Source organism: Lithobates pipiens, unplaced genomic scaffold, assembly GCF_037356315.1.
Source record: "Lithobates pipiens isolate NorthernLeopardFrog02 unplaced genomic scaffold, aLitPip1_a1.2 Scaffold_25, whole genome shotgun sequence".
NCBI lineage: Eukaryota > Metazoa > Chordata > Amphibia > Anura > Ranidae > Lithobates > Lithobates pipiens.
Genome location: NW_027507787.1, coordinates 5,692,279 through 5,710,257, shown reverse-complemented (window position 1 = coordinate 5,710,257; position 17,979 = coordinate 5,692,279). Strand labels below are relative to the sequence as shown.

General features: G+C 46.4%; 1 protein-coding gene across 1 annotated transcript in view; it reads right to left on the bottom strand.

The window, feature by feature from the left end:
* The window catches only part of ANXA11 (annexin A11), a 93,318-nt gene extending 76,998 nt beyond the window's left edge, over positions 1-16,320 (bottom strand). The window contains exon 1 of the mRNA XM_077453991.1: positions 16,161-16,320. The gene's annotated coding sequence lies outside the window, so the exon portion shown is untranslated. The remainder of the gene's footprint in view (positions 1-16,160) is intronic.
* Positions 16,321-17,979: the final 1,659 nt, after the last annotated feature.

The following is a 17,979-nucleotide window of genomic DNA, read 5'->3' as shown; positions in this document are numbered from 1 at the left end:
TCTGCTCGTTAGAGCTTACAAATCTAGAAGGGAGGGTCAAGTGGAAGAAAAGGTAATAACTGTGGGGGATGAGCTATAATTGTTAGGCGTGGGTAGGGTAGGCTTATCTGAAGAGAAGGGTTTTCAGGGATCGTCTAAAAGCTAATAGAGTAGGAGATAAATTGGACAGATTGGGGTAAGGCATTCCATAGGATTGGAGAGGCTCTGGAAAAGTCCTGGAGGCGAGCATGGGAGGAGGTGACGAGGGAACTAGAGAGCAGGAGGTCTTAAGAGGAATGAAAAGAAGAGAGTAGGATGATATTTAGAGACTAGGTCAGTGATGTAGCTGGGGGCTAAGTTGTGGAAGGCTTTGTAAGTGGTTGTTAGTATTTTGAATTGAATTTGTTGCATGAGCGGAAGCCAGTGGAGGATTGACAGAGAGGAGTAGCAGACAGAGCTATTGGTAAGGTGGATGAGTCTGGCAGCAATATTCATGATGGATTGAAGGGGGATAAAGTATGCCAGAGGTAAGCCAATGAGAAGGGAGTTGACCAAGGAGTGAATTAAGAGCTTTGTTGTGTCATTGGTTAGAAAGACGTATTTTGGAGATGTTGCGGAGGTTGAGGCGGCAAGATTTGGACAGTGATTGGACGTGGGGCTTAAAGCGGGAGTCCGCCGGGAGTTCCGCCGTTTTTTTTTTTTTTTTTTAAAGCCAGCAGCTACAAATACTGCAGCTGCTGACTTTTAAAATAAGGACACTTACCCGCCCAGCGCGCCCGCGATGTCGGCACCCGAAGCCGATCTCTCGATCGTCTCTCGGGTGCTGCCGCTGCCATCTTGGTTATGGGAATCAGGAAGTGGAGCCTTTCGGCTTCATTTCCCGGTTCCCTACTGCGCATGCGCAAGTCGCGCTGCGCAATAAGGATGGTCCCCGCTGTCTCTGGGATCCATGTGTTTCCCAGCAGGCAGCGGGGGACTTTCGGAAAGGGGCGTTCCTTTCTGCAGAATCTACGCCGGAAGTGGGTGCAGATACCTGTACTGTACAGGTACCTGCACCCCCCTCCCCCCTGAAAGGTGCCAATTGTGGCGCCGGAGGGGGGGAGGATTCCAATGAGCGGAAGGTCCACTTTAGGGTGGACCTCCGCTTTAAAGGAGAGTTCAGAGTCCAGGACTACACCTAGGACCTTGGCATGCAGGGATGGGCTTATAGTTGTGCCATCGATTTTGCCAGAGATCAGGGGAAGGGGCACATGGGGGGGAGAAAGAATTATAAGTTTGGTTTTGGATAGATTGAGTCTGAGGAAGTGGTGTGACATCCAGACTGATATGTCTGTTAGTAAATGAGTGATATGCAAGGAGACGGAGGGAGTGAGCTGAGGGGTAGAGAAATAGATTTGGGTGTAGTCAGCGTAGAGGTGGTTTGGAAGCCATGGGAAGATATCAGCTGACCCAGGGAGGAGGTGTAGATTGAAAATAGGAGAGGTCCAAAAATAGAACCTTGGGGGACCCCAACAGAGAAAGGAAGAGGAGAGGAGGAAGTAGAGTTGTAACAAATGTTAAAGATGCGGTTGGATAAGTAGGAAGAAAATCAGGGAAGAGTACAATCACGGAGACCAAAGGCATGGAGTTTTTTTTTGAGGCGGAGGGGGTGAGCTTGTCAAGGGAGGATGCCAGTTCTCCTTTAGCATCAAAACAGGAACATCTGCCAAGTTTGAGAACTGATTACCCAGCTCATCGATCAAACTCTGATCAACCCTCAGACATTAATTGCAAGTTATCTTCCTCCTCAATTCTATCTGATTTATTTGTGGCTGTAGATTGTCATTTATTTTGTTGAAACATCTTTTTCTGTAAATATTTTATTTGCAACAATTTTGACCTTTTCAATATTAAAACCTTATTTTGAAAAGTGTTAACCTTGTCCCTAAAGATCTCTTAATGCAAGCTAGAACAAACCTGTCTCTTGAAGAGTGCTACTGTATAGGATAAAGCCTGTGGTGACAGTGTGTGTTAGCCGATTATTCTACAATCATAATTGTAATGCTAAATTGATGGAAGTTCTGACCCCTTCCTTATCACAGGTCAGTGGTGGCAATTAAAGTAACAATCGCGGTCAGGCTGCTGGCACCTAGATTGTGGTCCCGCAGGCTGGAAAATCTGTGCCGGGTGCAGCTGAGAGTGGCATTGTTACGTAAGTGACAGCATGGTGTGAGGTTGGCTGGTCCTTTGTCATGAGTTGGAAAGGAGAACAGGGATCTGACAACCGCGAGTGGAAGCCAGTGGGAGGGACTAAGAGAGGGGTAGCAGACACTGAGCGGTTGGTAAGATGGATGAGCCTAGCAGCAGCATTCATGATGGACTGAAGGGGGGCTAGCCTGTGTAAAGGTAATCCCGTGAGCAGAGGTGGACTGACAACTCATGGGGCCACCGGGCAATAGGAGATTATGGGGCCACACAGTACACACACACACACACACACACACACACACTGAAAAGGTACTGGAGAGGCGGGCAGCTATAATCTTGGGATTTAAAAAAAAAAAACACTGATTTTTACATACTGTCCCTGGTTTTATTGAGGCTGGTAGCCCTGATGGGGCCCCTTAGTGGCATGGTGCCCTCGGGCAGTGCCCGAGTGGTCAGTCCGCCCCTGCCTGTGAGGAGGGAGTTGCAGTAGTCAAAGCGAGAGATGACCAAGGAGTGAACTAGGAGTTTTGTGGTGTCATCTGAGGCTGTTCACTTCACTGTGTATATGTGATCCGTTACATACACTTTAAGCTAAACACAATGTCTTTTTAAGGCCTCATGTACACGGAGCTTAAAGAGGGATCCCACCAAAAAAAAAAAAAATATTAAAAGCCAGCAGCTATAAATACTACAGCTGCTGACTTTTAATAAATGGACACTCACCTGTCCCGGGTTCCAGCGATGCCGGCAGCCGAGGCCGATCGATCGCTCGGCCCTCGGCTGCTGCCGCCACCATTCTAGGTGAGGCAATCAGGAAGTGAAGCGAATCGGCTTCACTTCCCAGTTCCCTACTGCGCATGCGCGAGTTGCGCCGCGCAATAGGAAATCTCTGCGCTGTCACTGCGACCCGTGTGTGTCCCAGCAGACAGCGCGGCAGGGCAGGAAATGGCGTAGACTCCCATGGGAGTCTATGCCCGGAAGTGGGTGTAAATACCTGTCTTTGACAGGTATCTCCACCCCCCTCCCCCCTGAAAGGTGTCAATTGTGACACCGGAGGGGGGGAGGGATCCGATCAGCGGAGGTTCCACTTTAGGGTGGAATCCCGCTTTAAAGTGGTTGTAAAGGTAGACTTTTTTTAATCTTAATGCATTCTTCTGTGTGCCGAGGTGTAAAATCCCTATAGCTTTCTGGACCCGGGGAGCCACACATGCCATATACAGAATGGATGCCAATATAAAAGTGAAAACCTGTACACAGCCATGCTTGGTAACCTCCTATGGCTTTTTGCATTAGCATTTACACAAGCAGGCATATAGTGTCACTTTCACATTCAGGGAAAAGTTTTATATACGTATACGTGGGCAAATCCAGATTCAGAAGCCTTCTGTGTTTACCTGAGCATGGGCACATACAGCAATTTAGTTGTATTGGTGCCTATACACAGAACATGTGGCACCCGTGTCAATGAGACCTTATATACTCTCAGCAATTTCTTGTCCTGTGTGAATGCATACAAACAGTTCAGTTCTGCAGAGTGAAGTCCCATACACACCATCAATTTTTTTGCTGATGATTTTTTCCTTCATATTTACCAAAACCATGTAGTAGAAGGGCCTGCCTGATTGCATACAAATTGAAACTCCTAAGGTTTGACCTCATATTATACGGTTTTGGTAAATCTGAAGGAAAAACTCAGCAGAAAAACTAATAAGTGTCTATGGGGCTTAACACTCCCATGTAAACGAGGGTGGGCACATTCCACAAGACATCCTGCTATACAATATAATCTGGCACTTCACTGAAGTTTTACCTGACTCTGGCGAGACAGAAGAACCTGGAATTACAGGGATTTCTCATACAACATGGGGCAGAGAAATCTGACTAAACACATGCATTGTTACCAGTGGCGTATCATAAAATGAGTGGGCCCATTTGCAAGATAAAAATCGGGCCCCAGGCATCAATAAAAAAAAAAAAACAAATAAAATGCGGCATGCCTTGGAAAACTGTGGGTATGGTTTAAAATTGCGTGAAATATCGGGCGTGGTTTAATAGTCTGAGATTACTTACAGAGGGGATAGGGGTGTGGAGTGTATGGCGGTGTATATTTTGTCTAGGAGAGGAGTGCGGAGTGTATGGCGGTGGGTAGTATGTGCAGGGTAGGAGTGCAGAGGGTATGGAGGTGGGTAGTATATGTAGGTGAGGAGTGCGGAGAGTACAGAGGTGGGTAGTATGTGCAGAAGAGGACTGCGGAGTGTATGATGGTGGGTAGTATGTGCAGGTGGGTAGTATGTGCAGGAGAGGAATGCAGAGGTTGCGGCGGTTGCAGTATGTGCAGGATGGTGTTAGTAGGACAGTGGACAGCGTCAGTAATTCTTTATTTTTATTATCTTATGGAAGGTGTCAGTAGAACAATGTCCAATTCAGAAAAGGAAGGGGCTGGTAAATGACACATTTACTGGCCTCTTCCTTCGCTCTCATGCATCCTCCACAACAGCAGGCGGCGGGAGAGGAGAGATCCGACTGCAGGGGGACTGGGGGGTGGAAGAGTAACACACAGCAGGGTGGAGGAGGATAGAGGGCTGGAGGAGTAAACAGGGGCTGGAGGAGGTGGGTACGGTGGACATTGGGGGTATGATCGTGGGGCACTGCGGTGGGGTACAGCTGTGAGCACCGATCTCCCTGTATGGCATTTCAGCTGACAGCCGTGAGAGGGAGGAGGAGAAGAGGCTGTCTGAAAAAAAAAAAACCATACAGGGAGATCGGTGCTTCCAACTTTTCTCCACCACACCGATCATCCCTGGCTGTCAAGGGACAATCATCCATGTGTGCAGGGATACGCCAGATTGTTACTGGACTGCACATCATGTATAGCTGCAATCTGATGCACAATATCCTATGAACATCCAGACAAGAAAGCATAAAAATAGGTCGTCTGACTTTTTGGTGGTGCCTTTATGGACTCAACTAATATCGAATGGCTTTTCGTTTGAGTGTCGATGTCTTGATTGTCGCAGAATGACCGTTCTAATTTTTGATTAACTTTCAAGGAGTCAAGGATTAGAAATTCATTAGTTCCCATGCCAACACATGGCGTAGGCCCTGGGCATTGTGAATAATGAGGATGGGCGTAATCGTATGTCTATTCTATACTACATAGACTGAGCCTTAAAGTATAACTAAAGGCAAAACTTGGTTTGTCCCCAGAAAAATAGGAGGGGAAATCTTCCAATGGGGACACTAGTTCTGGTGACCTGGGGGCTCCAAGAAATTCCCTTAATTTGCAGGGATTTCCTATCACTTCCTGTTTGGCTAAGCGACAGAAAGTTAAGGGAAATGTATGAAATGCGACACAGATGGCGGAAAAAAGTCTGGCAGAGGTTATAACCCTCCCTTACTCTATCCAAAATCAAAAGGGAAAAAAAAACAAAAAAATAAAACTTTTGCCCATAGTTTTACTTTACCTGCAGCTGCCAACATTAACAAAGAGCTGCACATAGCAATCAGTATATGTTGTGTCACAGATGACTGTCAAAGACTGCAGGCACAAAACTGAGAATGGTCTGGAGCTTATCACATGCTATATGTCAGAGCATGTATGTGAGGTTGGAGGCCAAACACATGCTGCAGTCAGACATAGGGTACATGAGACCACTAGAGATCAATGACATTCCAGACCCTTTTTAAATCAACGTGATTTGTTATTAGGACGGACTGCTGGGGTCAGCACAAGTACCAGACAGTATGGTTTCATTAAAGGAGAAGTGTATGAATAATTAAAAAAATAAACCAACCTGCCGATGCACCAGTGTGATGCTGCAAGCTGTTCCCTGCCAACTCTAGGCCTGAGAACTGAGTGATCACATGACCACTGATCGTTCAGTTCTGGGTCTGCTCTGGTCGGGCAGGGAGTGGTGACTGTCAGTCTTTGCTCTCTGCACTCTCATGCACTGGAGAGGCCAGGCTGGGGGAAGGAGCGGCTGGCTCGGGCTTTCAGCAGCACACATCTGGGTGGATCCCGATATTATTGCTGGGATCCTTCCAGAGTCTGCAGTGGCGATGTGACATCAGCCGAGAGCAGACTTTAGACCAATGTAGGCTGACTCGGTCACAGGAGAGCACAAATAAAATGGACTCCTGTCACACATAAAAGAAGTATGACCAAAAAAAGCTTAGGCCATACCTCTCTTTTATTCAATATAGAGAACACGTAGGTTTGCAAATGATGCCATTTAACTTATACCTTTTACTGTTCAAACTAGTTTTTTTTCAGAGGTCTGTCTGCATAAGTCATAAAAAAAATTGCTAATCATTTTGCCTGACACAAAAAAAGGAAGTTATAATAAAGTCCTCATAGCATTGGTCAGAATGTAACCTTTGGTCCAGTTTCCTCTGCTGTTCAGCTATTAACATAATCTGCTTTTACAAAATAAACAGCCAGGAATTAAACGCTTTGCAGAGTAAGATCACAAAATCACAAAATTACAAATCGCATTTTGTGAGGCTTTACCTTCAATGAGTGTCTGATTATTAAAAGTCAGCAGCTACACTTTCTGTAGCTGCTGATTTTTAAATGGGTGGAAGTCCGCCTTAAGACATCTCTCATAGGAAATCGTTGATTTACACATGTCATGTGCTCCCAAAGTCGGAGCGTATAACGTACCAGTGTGAACCCAGCCTAAAAGGTGGCAATTACCTGTGAGAAGAGCATGGGCAAGCTGTGTACAGTGGGGGCAGCAGGCGTTGGGCTGCACCTAGCGGGTGTACCTGAAATTTCCCCATCTGCTAATGTTTCCGTTTCTTCAATAAGAGAGGGGGCTCATTGGAGGGATTCAATCAAGAGCTGCAATGGCCCCATGCATGCCTGGTATTTGCTTTTCTCCTCTGAATGTCAGAACTCCTGACAGGGCAAAAGCTGCTTAAAATATGTGCCTAAAGCCATGTATTGCACACGTGTTTAGGCGCGTCAAGCGTTTGGGTATTAAACCACATGCAGACCGGGCCATAGCCGAAAGACGGCTACAGCGTGGTTGGCTTATTCTGGGTGGACATCCTCACAAAATCACGCTCCTGTGCGCCCCCTTGGGTGCGCACCCGGGAACATCCGTGATCACGGTAAATGGCCGCTGATATGACGGAGCATCACTTGTAAACAAACTGGCATCATCTCATGACGCCGGTTCCTCCCTCCCCTCTCTGTAGCGATCGGTACAGTGTGAGAGGACAGAGGGAGAGATTGTTTGCAGCGTTGTGGGCACTACAGATCCAGCCCACAGCGCTGCTCAGTGCCAATACTTTGCCAATAAATTTTAATAGAAACAAAGAATTTGTTTTGTTTTTTACTGAATTTTCAGTCTTTTTTGATTTAGAGCTCAAAAAAAAAAAAAAAAAAAAAAAAAACAGCAGTGATTAAATACCACCAAAAGAAAGCTCTATTTGTGTGTCATATGGGTACAGTGTTGCAAGACACTTATATGACAAGTAATTGTCAGTTGGTCATTGAATGACAATTGTGTGTAATCGTCATTTAAAGTGCGAGAGCACCGAAAGATGAAAATTGGTCTGGTTAGGAAGGGGGTTTAAGTGCCCAGTGGTCAACTGGTTAATGGATTGCAGCAGCCAGATTCTTTATTTATTTTGGCTACTGGAATGCATTAAGGCTCAAAACTTGCCTAGACACCTCTAGTTTCTTTTCCACTCTTCAGATACAAAATGTATTATATGACAATTCTACAGAGATACAGTTTTCCTTTACATATATTTTTTAATGCAAGCAGTGTATGTAGCTCTGAGCAGGGCCATGCAGGTAGTCCCGCTGGATCTGGGCTGAAGGTAAGTAGTTGCCCTAATTAGGCTAGGTAAGCATATGTGAGGGCCAGGAATGCACAATTAGCACATACTCAGGAGTGTCATTAATGCTTAATGGCACCCCCATACAATCGGCAAAACTAATTTTTGTGGAGCATTTTTGAAAAAGGGGGGTTGGGGGCTTCTTCCTGTATTTTTTTTTTTTTTTACAGGTACAGCAGCTTATTCAAATGAATGGACGGCTGTACCCACATGAACCTAGCCTCAAGGTGCACTTACAAGGGGAGGGGAGAATTATCGTAGGACAATTCCACAAAGCTACAGTTTTCTTTTAACCACTTGAGATCCCCGCTATAGCCAAATGACGGCTACAGCGCGGATCTCCTTTTCCGGGACGACGTCAATAGACGTAGTCCCGTGCACGAGCGTCCTGTGCGCCCCCTGAGGGGCGCGCGCGCTCTGTGATCGGCGAGTCTACGAGACTCGCCTGATCACCGATCCGTGCAAGGGGTCGATCCCGACCCCTTATCACGTGATCAGCTGTCAGCCAATGACAGCTGATCATGTGATATAACGGAGCCGGTGATCGGCTATTATTCCTCCTCGCGCTGTCAGCACGAGGAGAAAAAAAAAAAGCCGATCACCGGCGGCCGTGATCGGGACATCAGTCCCGATCATGGCCAGCCCTGCTAGTGCCCACCTGCCCCCTGCCAGTGCCACCCAGCAGTGCCCACAGTGCCCCCCAGCAGTGCCCACAATCTGCCTCAACAAAGGTGCTGCACCCCAGTGCCACATATCCGTGCCCATCAGTGTCATCTACCAGTGCCCAGCAGTGCCGCCCATCAGTGCCCATCAGTGCCCATCCGTGCCACCCATCTGTGCCACCCATCTGTGCCACCCATCTGTGCCCATCTTTGCCCATCGGTGCCGCCTTATCTGTGCCTATTAGTGCCGCCTTAACTATGCCTATCAGTGCAACCCATCAGTGCAGCCCATCAGTGCCCACCAATGCAGCCCATCAGTGCCCACCAATGCAGCCCATCAGTGCCCACCAATGCAGCCCATCAGTGCCCACCAATGCAGCCCATCAGTGCCCACCAATGCAGCCCATCAGTGCCCACCAATGCAGCCCATCAGTGCCCACCAATGCAGCCCATCAGTGCCGCCTCATCAGCGCACTTCAATGAAGGAGAAAAATGACCCGTTTGCAAAATTTTATAACAAACTATTAAACATGATTTTTTTTTTTTTTTTGCATCTTTTTTTGTTTGTTTAGCAAAAAATAAAACTCCCAGCTGTGATTAAATACCACCAAAAGAAAGCTCTATTTGTGGGAAAAAAATGATAAAAATTTCATTTGGGTACAGTGTTGTATGCCCGCGCAATTGTCATTCAAAGTGCATCAGTGCTGAAAGCTGAAAATTGGTCTGGGACTGAGGGGGGTTTAAGTGCCCAGTAAGCAAGTGGTTAAATACAAACAGTGTAAGTAACTGGATTTGACTTCAGGTATCAACCTCTTGCAGTGCTTGTACAGCAGAGCTTACAGGTATACAAGGAGCCAGTCAGTTGTGCCAATGTGCTAACAGGGGACATGCTGACAGGAAGAGAGAGGAATGACAGAGATAAACTCATCAGTCTGCTACTTCTCTTTTCACTGTCCATTCACAGGCTGGAGAAAAGAACCTGTAAGCTGGCCAAAATGGTGTCAACTATGTCTGATTCATCAGAAACTCAGTGGGTGGTCCAGTTGACCCCCCTCTCGCCCAGCATCCCTTGACTGAAAGATTTGAAGAAGTTAGGTGGAAAATTGTCATCCAAACAGTGGCTGAAACCCAAAGCTACCCAAACCCAATGCCATTTAAATTTAAAAATTTTGGGGCGGACACCCATGCAGTTGTTTTCAACGTTTTTATAATGCCTGCCATTCTTTTGTTTACATTCAGCTGTCAGCAGAGAATCCCGCTGACAGCTGATGAGTCATTGATTGTTAAGAATGCGACAGCCGCCCGCTCCTTAACATCCAACTATACAACCACTTTAACAAACTGAAAAGTCAAAGATTACTGCCAGAGAAAGATTACTGCCAGTCCTTCTGTTTTACCGAGTCATACCACACAGTGTAAATGTTTGTATAAAATGATGCCTTTAAATACCTTATTTCAGATTGCTTTTGTTCGGTCAGGTGATCACTTTGGCCACTCTCCTCCCCCGATCTAAGGGCTACAGAAGGAGAGGCTGAGATCCCCCTCTGACATCAGCCGGGAAGTTACATGACTGCTGTGCTGTCCGCTCAGCCCCTCCCGCTGTAGCCCTTAGATCAGGAAGGAGAGAGGCCGGAGGTCCTGTGATCGAACACAAACGATCTTAAATAAGGTACTCAGTGGCAGTGGCATAATTTTATGCAAACATGTAGTATAGCTTGGGAGAACAGAGGGGCTGGCAGTAATCCTCCTTTGACTTTACTGCCAGCTACTAATAGTGGCAGGAGGGGAGGGGTGGGGAAGAGATCGCTCACACACAGTAGCTGAGAGGCAGGGAGGGGGGGGGGGATAGAGGAGAGCAGTGGGATGATGAAGGTACGAAAACTGACAACGGTATCATGGATCAGCAGCTATGATTACTGTGGTCAGCTCACATAAGGGGACAGGGACAGGCAGGATCAACCAGGTTTTTTTACAGTGTAGAAAGGGACAGATTAGACAGCATAAGCACTATGATGTTTAATAGGCTATAAAGGGACCAGGATTTTTTTTTAAGGTTACAAAATCTTTAATGAGAAAAAAAAAAGCGAAACACATAAAAAAAAAAACGCGTCAAAAACTCAACAGTTGCGTTTTTGGTGCGGGTCCATTGAAGTCTATCACACGCATTTAGCCATTTGCCTGGAATTCAGCTTTAGAAATCCTGTGTGCTTATGACAGCACAGTATGCAATTCTCCTTCTGGTAGTGGAAATGCTTTTCAGCATGAAGGCCGCTTTGTACCTGTCCTAGCCCGACTCCACCTCCCCTCCCCACAATGGTATGCCAACCAGCCATAGGAAAGTAGCTGTCACGCTGCAGGATCATTCTGACTCTGTTAGGAACAAGCCCGCTGTACTGTATTTGGAAGAGAAAATAAACAAGACTCAAGGAAAAAAAGAGAGAGAAAAAAAAAAAAAAAAAAAGAGTTTGGCTCTAGGTCAGGTTTCCCCTCCAACAGGAAAATCCGCCTGTGAGGTCACAATATGACTTTATATGGCTCTGCTGCACCCAGCACTAGGAAAAGTCTGGAGGCAATAAGCAGACGTGTAATAAAAGTGGGATGTTTGTGAGCAAAGATCAGTACTGTACAGTACATAATACAGCTGTGCAATAATACAACCAATAAAAGTAATGGAAAGAACCCCTAAACAACTTATGTTGTATAATCAATAGATGAAAAAAAAAAATAATAATAACTTTTTGTATAGAGTACTATATGAGAGATATGCAGGAGACGCTTGGGACCTAAACAACGTATTTGTTTTGTAATTAAAATGGATGTAATACCATAACCCCGTTTTTCTTTCTTTTGAAAAGACTAAAGCTGCTCATACACACACAGATTTCTTCTCGCTGAATGTCAGAAATCTAACAGTCCCCCCTATGCACATTAACAGCAGGGATTGATGAATCTCCCCTACATCTGTTCTGAAAAAAAAAAAATGTTGAACCCGGCAGAATATCAAATCATGTCACTTCCTGCGATGTGGAATCAGCTGTGGCAGAAAACCACACGCACTGCGTCATCGCTGACGTCATCTCCCCACACGCGGTGCGTCATCGCTGACGTCAGGACACTGCATGTCAAATTCGTAGACCAACGGCCACGTTGATACACCCCACACTCAGCCCTACTAAGCCACCCACCCAAGTCTTGGATTTCACACTTATTTTTAGCACTAAACTGAGCTTATATAGCAAAATACTGTATTTTAAAATCCGTCACACTCTTTTCATGTTGAATTTTAAAAGCAGCAGTGTTCTGTCAGATTACCAAACCTGTGAGATCTGCAGGATTTCTGCTGCTTTTAAAATTCAACATCAAAACAGTGTCACAGACTTCTAAATACTCTTTTGCACTATATCGGCTGAGTTTACTGTTTAAAATAGGTGTGGAATGCAAGACATGGGTGGGTATAAAAAGATGTTCGCTGCCGCCTTCTGACGGCCGGAGTGCGGGGTGTAGCAAGATGGCTGCCGGTCGAAGAATTTGACATGCAGTGTCCTGATGTCAGCGATGACGCAGTGCGCATGCAGAGCGCGTGTGGTTTTCTGCAACAGCTGATTCCATGTCATAGGAAGTGACGTTGAGCGATATTCTGCCGGATTTTACATTTTTTTTAGAACACCGGCAATTATACTCTGAGAAACGCCTGGGGCTGTCAGAATACGCACAATGATTGCAGCTAATTGGTGCCACTCACCATCCAGCTGACAATTCCCAACTCCTTCCAGCTGACAACTCCCCGCCCATCTCCTTCCAGCTGGCAACTCCCCGCCCATCTCCTTCCAGCTGGCAACTCCCCGCCCATCTCCTTCCAGCTGGCAACTCCCCGCCCATCTCCTTCCAGCTGGCAACTCCCCGCCCATCTCCTTCCAGCTGGCAACTCCCCGCCCATCTCCTTCCAGCTGACAACTCCCCGCCCATCTCCTTCCAGCTGACATCTCTTCGCCCATCTCCTTCCAGCTGACATCTCTTCGCCCATCTCCTATTAGCTGACATCTCTTCGCCCATCTCCTATTAGCTGACATCTCTTCGCCCATCTCCTTCCAGCTGACATCTCTTCGCCCATCTCCTTCCAGCTGACATCTCTTCGCCCATCTCCTTCCAGCTGACATCTCTTCGCCCATCTCCTTCCAGCTGACATCTCTTCGCCCATCTCCTTCCAGCTGACATCTCTTCGCCCATCTCCTTCCAGCTGACATCTCTTCGCCCATCTCCTTCCAGCTGACATCTCTTCGCCCATCTCCTTCCAGCTGACATCTCCTCGCCCATCTCCTTCCAGCTGACAACTCCTTCCAGCTGACAACTCCTTCCAGCTGACAACTCCTTCCAGCTGACAACTCCTTCCAGCTGACAACTCCTTCCATCTTTAGATTTCCAGATTAAAGCCCCTTTGACATGGGATCTGCTTGCTCAGCGGGGGGGATCTCTCTGGTGATCCCTGCAGAGCAGGCGGATGACAGGTCCATGTCCGCTCCATTATGCAGAGTGGACAGTCCCGCTCACCTCTATGAGGCAACCGGATGGAAACAGACTGCCTGTTCCTTTTCATCTGATGCCACCCGATACGCCGGACAGAAGGAAAATAGAACCACCATCCATCTGTTTTTGGCAGACAGTATCAGATGGTGGCGGTGGTCAGCGGACATCCACTGCTCCATACAGGACAATGCAGGGTCCTATCAGGTCCGCTTGAAAAAAAACTGACAAGTGGACCTGATGAGAGACAACCTGTGTGAAAGGTGCCTTAAACATCCTAACACACTGCTGAAATGTACCATAGTGTGTTACACTATACATGGTGTGCTATATCTGATTTTTGTGACATTTTGGTGCACTGGCAGCCCACTGATTTCACAGAGATGCCTTAATGCAACACATGTTAATGCCTGACATAACATACATCAATGCACGCACAATGGAGCACTGCACAAATGTATATGGGTCCTTCTTCTTCAGGGAGGACTCTCTTCCCCAAACTATATTGCAACATTTCATGCTCCCACCTTTGTGGGAACAGTTTGGGGACGGTCCCTTCCTGTTCCAACATGGCTGCGTACCAGTGTACAAAGCAAGGTCCATAAAGACATGGATGAGCGAGCTTGGAGGAACTTGACTGGCCTGCACAGAGTCCTGACCTCAACCTGATGAAACACCCTTGGGATGAATTAGAGTGGAGACTGTGAGGCAGACCTTCTCGTCCAATATCAGTGCCTGACCTCACAAATGCACTTCTGGAAGAATGGTCAAACATTCCCATAGACACACTCCTAAACACTGTGGACAGCCTTCCCGGAAGAGTTGAAGCTGTTATACCTGCAAAAGGTGGGCCAACTCAACTGTAAATGGGTTCTTCCTCTTCAGGGAGGACTCTCCTCCACAAAAAAAAAACAGTGGCCGAGTCACCTACAAAACCCACCACGCTACAATCATATGCATCTAATTACAGGCAGATATCACTGGATGCAAAGGAGTGAAGATCACATACTCTCCAACCTTTGTAACAGAGAGGAACCCCTGAAATAACTTTCTGGGCTCAGGGAACCTCTGATAACAAATGATTATATCTACTACTCCGGGAACCCCAGATTATAATTACTATATCTACTACTCCGGGAACCCCAGATTATAAATTACTATATCTACTACTCCGGGAACCCCAGATTATAAATTACTATATCTACTACTGTGGGAATCCCAGATTATAATTACTATATCTACTACTGTGGGAATCCCAGATTATAATTACTATATCTACTACTGTGGGAATCCCAGATTATAAATTACTATATCTACTACTGTGGGAATCCCAGATTATAAAATTACTATATCTACTACTGTGGGAATCCCAGATTATAATTACTATATCTACTACTGTGGGAATCCCAGATTATAAATTACTATATCTACTACTGTGGGAATCCCAGATTATAATTACTATATCTACTACTGTGGGAATCCCAGATTATAAATTACTATATCTACTACTGTGGGAATCCCAGATTATAATTACTATATCTACTACTGTGGGAATCCCAGATTATAAAATTACTATATCTACTACTGTGGGAATCCCAGATTATAAAATTACTATATCTACTACTGTGGGAATCCCAGATTATAAAATTACTATATCTACTACTGTGGGAATCCCAGATTATAATTACTATATCTACTACTGTGGGAATCCCAGATTATAAAATTACTATATCTACTACTGTGGGAATCCCAGATTATAAAATTACTATATCTACTACTGTGGGAATCCCAGATTATAAATTACTATATCTACTACTGTGGGAATCCCAGATTATAATTACTATATCTACTACTGTGGGAATCCCAGATTATAAATTACTATATCTACTACTGTGGGAATCCCAGATTATAATTACTATATCTACTACTGTGGGAATCCCAGATTATAAAATTACTATATCTACTACTGCGGGAATCCCAGATTATAATTACTATATCTACTACTCCCAGGTGATTAGTGTGAAAGTGGCCAGGAAGAATTCTGTAGATTTGTGGTCCCTGGGTAGAATCCCCCCCCCCCGACACATAACTGATAAGGTCATTGGTGTCAGTGATACTCATAGGGGAGGCAGAACCCCCAACATCCTCTGGAGGAACTCCGTTGGTAAAAGAATACACCAAACAATCAGCCCGTCACTTTGACATCGGCACTTACAATCCAGAGACAAGTAATAGGTTCTATTGTGTACACAATACAACTTGTGACTTCCTCTTCTGAGTAACACAGTTCATCTAATCTAGAAATGGCAATGCTCTGGTAGCCAATAGGATTTCTGCTTCTATTCTGACCAACCTTGGGTAGAAAATCAATGCTAAAACCTGACTGGTTGCTGTAAGGAACACATTCAGGCTTCCCTTCCCTGAGTTTAATAACTTTATATACTATACAAACAAGTGTAAAGCATACTAGTTATAAAGACAAGCAGCCACACCCTCCTGCCCCTCAAATATACTAAATAGGACACACACACACACCTAATATATATATATATATATATATATATATATATATATATATATATATATATATATATATATATAGGGGGGGGGCATCACTGGAGTATGCTGAGCCTGCTGCAGCTGTGCATGGCAACCACTCAGTTTAGGAAATGCAGCTTGTTAAGTGTTGAAAATGAAAACCAGAAGCTGATTGGTTGCCATGCACACTACACTGACCTACACATCTATAGTATATAATAGGTGAACACTGACCTACCAGCTAGCATTGGCCTACCAGGGTTCCTCCCTGTTCTCTCAGCTCTGCCCTGACTGAAGTCATGAAGAAGGAAGGGTATGACTTGGTGTCACACAGAGGAGATAGGAGGCAGTTGTGGTGTCGGTGAGTACAGGGAGAGGTAGTGGAGGAGATAAGATTACACAGAGGTAAGTACACACACATACCTGAGTACACAGCCAGAGCTCTGAGTCCTCACTGTCAGCCCGAGACGGAGCACTGAGGAAGAACACTATGTACGGAGGGGGCGGGGCCTTTCACTGCTCCTTCCATCCTGGCACCCAGTCCGAAACAGCACACACCCCACCCACTGGAGCACACACCCCGCCCACTGGAGCACACATGCCACCCACTGGAGCACACACCCCGCCCATCGGAGCACACATGCCACCCACTGGAGCACACACCCCACCCACTGGAGCACACACCCCGCCCATCGGAGCACACGCCGCGCTCATCGGAGCACCCACCCATTGGAGCACACACCGCGCCCATCGGAGCACACACCCCGCCCATTGGAGCACACACCGCGCCCATCGGAGCACACACCCAGCTCATTAGCGCTTACACCCCGCCCTCAGGCGTACATCTATGACACACACTCATGTGCGGGGTGACGGCTCAGAGTACAGTGACAGTGCGGTGTGATTGTATGGAAAGCGTGACCGGTCTGTGTTATCATCACATGACGCCACGGAAAATGTCCGTTTGAGGAAAAGTAAACAGATGAATGTGATCCTCGGCCCCGCCCCCGGGGCAGACAATTTATTTCAATGGAGCAAAAAATACAACGTTGGCCAGCAGTCAGGCTTGGGGGAGGGGTGCTTGTCACATTTTCTTCAAGGCAAACCGAACACTTTAGCGGCGCACAGCAATCTTTTTTATAGTATGAACTATACATAGATTTTACAATTCACATTTATCATCTAATTACGTTAATCATAAGAGTCCCCCCTTTATATCAGAGTCCACAGAGTTCCCCTTTTACATCTTCCCTTACACTGCAAGGGGGGGACTCTGATGTAAGGGGGGAACTCTGACGTAAGGGCTGCTCTGGGAACCCTGATGTAAGGGGGAACACTGAAAACTAGTGTAAAGGAGAACTCTGATTGAAGGGGAAACAGTGAGAACTCTGATGTATGGAGAGGACTCTGATGTAAGGGGGAACTCTGGGGACTCTGATGTAAGGGGGGAACACTGAGAACTCTGATGTATGGAGAGGAGTCTGATGTAAGGGAGAACTCTAGGGACTCTGATGTAAGGTAGAACACTGAAAACTCTGATGTATGGAGAGGACTCTGAAAGGGGGACACTGAGAACTCTGACGTACGGAGAGGACTCTGATGTAAGGGAGAACTCTGGGGACTCTGATGTGAGGGGGAACACTGAGAACTCTGATGTACGGAGAGGACTCTGAAGGGGGAACACTGAGCACTCTGATGTATGGAGAGGACTCTGAAGGGGGAACACTGAGCACTCTGATGTATGGAGAGGACTCTGATGTAAGGGGGAACCCTGGGGACTCTGATGTAAGGGGGAACACTGAGAACTCTGATGTATGGAGAGGACTCTGATGTAAGGGAGAACTCTAGGGACTCTGATGTAAGGTAGAACACTGAAAACTCTGATGTATGGAGAGGACTCTGAAAGGGGGACACTGAGAACTCTGACGTACGGAGAGGACTCTGATGTAAGGGAGAACTCTGGGGACTCTGATGTTAAGGGGAACACTGAGAACTCTGATGTATGGAGAGGACTCTGAAAGGGGGGACACTGAGAACTCTGATGTACGGAGAGGACTCTGATTGAAGGGGGAACACTGAGAACTCTGATGTATGGAGAGGACTCTGAAGGGGGAACACTGAGAACTCTGACGTACGGAGAGGACTCTGATGTAAGGGAGAACTCTGGGGACTCTGATGTAAGGGGGGACACTGAGAACTCTGATGTACGGAGAGGGCTCTGAAGGGGGAACACTGAGAACTC